The sequence below is a fragment of the Venturia canescens genome, chromosome 9 (assembly GCF_019457755.1).
Source record: "Venturia canescens isolate UGA chromosome 9, ASM1945775v1, whole genome shotgun sequence".
NCBI classification, from domain to species: domain Eukaryota; kingdom Metazoa; phylum Arthropoda; class Insecta; order Hymenoptera; family Ichneumonidae; genus Venturia; species Venturia canescens.
The window spans coordinates 17912014-17918167 of NC_057429.1; positions in this window are offsets into that span (position 1 = coordinate 17912014).

The following is a 6154-nucleotide window of genomic DNA, read 5'->3' on the forward strand; positions in this document are numbered from 1 at the left end:
AGTGCGCGCGAGCTCAAGAAACTGGTTTCGATTGTTTTAGAGTAAATTAAGGAATAAACTGGAGCCAAGGAAGATTGAATCGGAGACGAGGATTCCTCAGCGAAGGAGGGAATCGTCACTTAATTATTATTTCCAGCCTGAAATTGTCGCCTTGGTTTTCTAATCACGAGAAAAAACTTTCTTCGTTAGGCGATTTTGAGTAAACAGATTCGTGTAACACTTTTAACGAGCACGTTATTTTTCGTCGTAGTTCGACGAAAGTTCACTGGCCCAGCAACGAAAATTTCGGGATTACTGACTCGACGTTATATCTACGAGGGAAGAGTGAACGTTCGATCATCGCCGCGCGAGTCATTGGCCCATTCCGTAAACCGCGTGAACGACCCGAATGGAAAAATATTCAAAAACGTTTCAGCTTGGGCTCCCGTGCGCACATTCGGAGAGCGTGCGAGTACATCGGAACGATTCCTTTCGGTTAAGGTCTTGCGTACAAAAAATCATAGTACGCTCTCGATTAGCGCGAAAATAATCCGACGAAATCAGAGTTGCAGAAACTTGAATGAAGAGCAACGGAGATCGAGACAAAAGTTTCGTGTCGTTTTCGGGGACTTTTCCAACGAGATTTCGACCGGAACGAAAAACCGTCAAAATTCCGAGTCGAAATGTCCAATTCCCAGGGACCAGAATCCGCTCAGAATTTTGCCTGGATTTTCCTCGATGCCTTCAGTCCTTCGGGCATCGAGAAATTACACATTCCACTATTTTTTTGTCAATCGATCGATTTTAGTCGATCCTCTGAAAATGCTGTACGACGGCGGTGGGGGAAGAAAGAGTTTGACTAATCGAGATGCCACACTACAGAATTTAAACTCGTGTTTCTCGAAGGAGTATTACGATGGGGGGATAACAGCGCGTCGCGCTGTACTTTCATCGACCGAGTGAAAGCAATATGAAAGTGCTTGATTGCAAAGTAGAAAGGTGAAATGTGTATGATAAAAAGACGATGCCGTGCGTGTGTACCGTTCGACCTATTTGCGGGAGTGTGAGATTCTGGAAAACGAGTATTTTAAGACCGTAAAAAGGGAGTTACGATCTGTTAAGCTTTTTATATGATACCGGTAAGCCCTTGAGCCCCGTGACTGAGGTCGATGCTACGCAAGACCACGCCGATCGAACGGGTCCCCTCCCGAATCGCCCTTTCTTCTTCCTTCGCGAGGCGCACAGCTTAATCAGGACTTTGAGAAAATATTTTATTTATTTTTCTCCACATTCCTTGATCATTGACCCTGATTTATTCGAGGTGGCGATTCGAGCGGAGAAATGCTTATTATTTCCCAATAAGTATTTCCACGTTTCGATGAAAAGCATTATCTGTCGACGGACGATTTTAAGGAGTTGTTGAAAAGTTGGAGAAATCTTGATAAACGATCGGAAAATTTCTCGTTCGAATTGGCCAAGCTTTTTATTCCGCCGTTGATCGAGTGCAAGTGACTCGTTTGCCTCGAAAAGTTGGTGCTCGCCATCTGATTCGCTAAAAAGCACGAATATTCGGTACGACGTTCGACTGTAAAGTGCTTTTTGTTGCGTTTGAAGGTGTTCGATGACATTTGTTCGCGACGCAGCGCATATTTTTTCCGCGAGCGTGTCAGATAAGCAAATATCAGCTTAAGTAATGAGAAATAAGATAAGAAAAATGGGGGGAAAAAACGAAAAGGTTGATGCGCGAATTGGTCGAAAAATTGGTTGTAATCAGTTTCCTCCCAGTTCGTGTGCGTGTAATCGATACTCTCGGGGGTTAACGAACGTCCGCAACGTCCCGAATCCTCGTGAAACGTTATTACGTTACCCGCTTCTATATCTGTATATAAACGAATCGAGAAATTACTGGAAAGTCTCGTAACTGAACCGGATGCGCGAGATCACGAGCCTCTGGACGTGAAAAATACGAGGGATTTACCGGCGCTATCTCATTTTTGGTGAACGTCACAGTTTTTTTATTTTCCCGCCTTAATCGAGCGATTGAAAAACTCGGAATGCGTTTTATCTCGAAACGTTGGACTAGATTTGCGCTTTTGCCAGCGTTGCAATTCCCATTCCGCGCGCACAATTATTCCGATGCGAAGCGAGCGCCGTTTCGCCCGATTCTGCAACTCCGACGACGCCACGTTTTTATGTAACGCTTTGCACGAAAAGATTTCGAGTCCGAGCGATCAAAGTTCTGGAAAAATGCATCCAACTGTCATTGGGGGCGACAGAAATGATTTTTCCAATAATCACTTTTCTACTTGCTATCTCGAAAAAGTTGTTTATTCACGTCGCTCGAACGGCCTTTCACCGAAGCTCCGTTCAATGGGGGATTTCACACTTCTCACCATTCGAGCGATCGAACGGTACGAAAACACGCACACATTCATTCGATTAGTTTGATTTCGCAAGAACGATTGCTGCAATTATCTCTTTATATTCTAGGTCAAACGCTCAGGGAAGACTTTTAATCCACACGTTCGTTGAAATTGATCGAATTTTTTCGGCAATCAGAACGTGACTGACCTATTGCGAATTGGTTACGGAAGAATAATAAATAATGTTTGGAGAAAAATGCGAAATTTGTAAACGAGGAAACGGTTTGAAGCCGCCACGTATCCAATCTTTATCTGCGTGATGAGGCTGCCAGCGGAGACGATCTAGAATCAGAAAACAGGAAGAATGAGAGTTCTTCGGACGTGTTGGAATCGGCAAATGCGAGAAAAACAAACGGAGTTGGCGTGCATTAAAGCGAGCGGAACTGCCGTTATCAAGTTTGACAAGATCAACAAAACGGGGGATTCGGTATTAGCGTTTTTTAGATTTCATTGCTTATTTTTATTGAACGCAGAGGCAATCGTGCGTGTGCGAAAATAAAAATTTCCATAAAGGAAGAACCAAGTGGGGGGAACCGCGATGAATTTTACGAGGGGAGTTGGCACAGTTGCAGTGCAAATAGACTGATAAGAGGCTTCTCCGTCTCTCGCTTTTTCTTCGGTACATTTGCGAAATTTCGCCCACGCGAGCGTGCGCGCCCGTGACCTTCCGGAGCAAGTTCGTCGGCCTCGTAGAAGAGAGGGAGAAAGAGCGATAAAGAAAAAAGCTGAGGAAAGGAAGAGTTTGCGAGAAGGTGCGGGAATAAAAATGAGTCGTTAAGCGAGGCGTCGATGATTCTTTATTTTTTCGTTTATCGCGTTTGCGGGGCAGATACGAAGGTGGAATTGGTCGGGATCGTGTCGCTGCCACGCGAGCGCTCTTTGACTCCGCTCGTGAAGTTTCGGCGAGAACAGGTGCCTCGTTTCTTCGTCCGTGCGCGCACGCGGCTGATTAAACTCTTTCGCTCTTTCTCTCGGCTTTGTCGCGTGCATTTGCGCTCCCTCGTTTTCACGGCCCACACCAATTCAGCCTCGTGTTCGTGTGCGCAAAACGTCGTCGAACTTTACTCGTCAAGCCCCACCCCCGTCAAGAGGCCCGAGCACCGCCCGGTGTCGATGAACCGCATTCGTTCGCTTCGAGCACACGCCAGCAAAACTTTCTTTCAAGTGCGTGTGTGCCCGGGAACTGAGCTGCAGGACGTAACTCTCTCTCGCGGGAGTCACGGATCCGCTCGTCTCTCTTTCCTCTCCAATTATTCTCATGCCATTTGTTAGCACGACCATTCGTCGAGCTACGATCCCAAAATCCACGTGCCCAAAATATTTTCCATTTCCCAACATTTTTCAGCGACCAGTCGTCCGTTGGTGACTAAAATCAAAATTATTAAGCCTCAGGAACGTGCGATCTCGTCTTTTCGTGAATCTCGTCGAGGCTCGATTCCTAATCGGAGTTTTCCAAAACTGCTGGACTTTTGGAGTCGGGAATCGCGTCCGAAGGTCCCGGGCTCAGGGGACTCGCCATATTTTCCTAGTTTTTTAGTACTTTCTTTGAAAATTTACTGAACAACCAACATTTTTAACTGGAGAATCTTTTGGGAGGATCTAAATACTTTTTTCATCATTTCCCAGGCCACTTTCCTTGTAAATTCGTCGAAAAAATATCGTCCCACAAATTGCCTGGAGAAAATCGTCTAATTTCGGAATCGTTATGATTTGTGGGACGATCACGAGTTTTTTAAACTCCAGAGACACTTCAAAAGTACAGAAATAAAATGGGAACGGTGCTTTCGTACAATTTTCACTCTATTAAGCGGTTAAACTATGCGTGGGACATAAAGAGCCGAGTTATATATATTTATAAACAGAGATATGCATATTATATCTTTCTGGACACTTCGTAACAGCCCAGCCGAGATATCAGCAGCTCTCGTCTGCTGGAATGGACGGTCGAGGGAATCTGAGACCAGCACAAAACTCAGGGGGAGAGAAAGAGAGAGAGAGAGAGCGAGAGAAAGATGTTGCGGGCGTCGAGACAACGAGATCGCAACTGCGTTAATAATAGAATCGCAGTTTAACGTGCACGAGAGCTTATGCAAATATATACGTTCGAATGTGCGCATATGTATATAGATTTCCAGAAATATGTATGCATATTACATGCGCGCGGAGGGAAAATGCAACGTATGCAAATGCGAATGCATGCGTGCGGGGAGTCTGGAAAAAGATGAAAAAATGATTGGAATGAAATGAAAAGGTTGGAAGACGAAAAAATTTGGAGCTTGCCGTTGGGGGGTTGACGAATAACGAAATAAAGAATCCTCAGTTGCATAAAAATTGGTTCCGCCATGAATTTTTCTGAAACCGCGGAGAAATTTTGATAGGAAAACAAATAAAGAGTTTCGAAATCATGGCATTATACAATTGAAACGAAATAACGAGTTTTTCGTAACTTATCAACACTGCGCATTAATCTCGAGCGATTTGCATGCGCGGAGCCACGTAAGTCGATGTGGAAATGCGGGAAAAAATAATGTCAGTGAATGTTTGTATCGGACGTTCGGGTCGGCGAACGAGCAAAACGAAGTCAAGGAACGATAAAACGACTTTTTGTTGCGCTCTCGTCTCCCGTCTTTCATCATACTCGATAAGAGTGCAAAATTCATCGAAAGAAACATCGTTTCTTACAGAGTTTTCGTCCAACGTAAATAAAACGTCGGTTAATAGAAAATCCGGGAGAGAATCAGTGCAGTCGAAGCGCACTCGCTGGAAGTGCCTTTCAAATTCAAAGATGGGAATAAAGAGGAGCGTAAAAACACTTTTTTCGCAGATGTTGCAGGGGAAGCTGAGAGTACACCCGCGTCAATGGGACAATGGGCGACGTCCAAAGAGGGAATCGAGGTCACGAGGATAAATTGAGACGACCCAATAACGCGATTGAATAGATCAGTCGAAGGAAAAAAATACCAAAAAAAACGCAGATCCAAGCTGCACCGAGTCTTCCCTCCTATCGCTCGAAACGAAATCCACCGGAGAATCGAGTCGCAGGAAAATTTGAACCGCGAGAGGAACAAGGACAGCGGATTGTACCCATTTTTTTTCTCCTGTATTCAAAACGCTCGGAAATATTTCCTGCCTCTTTAAAAATTTCGCCCCCGCCCGGATGGGGCCCCGTTCCCATTGTCCTCCCTTCGCGCACTGAAAATATCAAAACGATACACAAAAAGCCGCTACCCATTCGCGCAAATGCGCTCACCCGCACCCTCCAGTTGCAGGGGCAACAGCAACCCCATTTTATTATTCAAATCACTCAAATTTTCCCGCTGCGCATCCCATTTTTCTCAATGATTTTTTCACCCGATACCCACCAGGCCAGCCGTTACGGAGCTAACTGTTCGTACTCCGATTTACGGTTACCGCGGTGCCCTTCCGATCGACCCTGATGCAGAGGCGCTTATATCATTTCCTTTTCATTGCTTCGTCGCTTCGTCTTACTGTTATTTTATGCACACCAAATATTTTCAAACGGAAGATAAAGTATTTTCAAAGTTTGACCGCGTTGTTTTGACGGTTTTTTTAATTTTCCTAAGGGAGTGCCGACGAAGTCGGCACTTTTTTATATGTGCAACTTTTTAAATGAACGACGCGACGATTCTCTTTCGAGGCGGTCGCGTTGACACATTTTTGTTTTAGGCTGTATTCTACGAGTTTTAAAAATTTTTTATTATTTTATCGATACGCGAGACAAAAGTTGATAT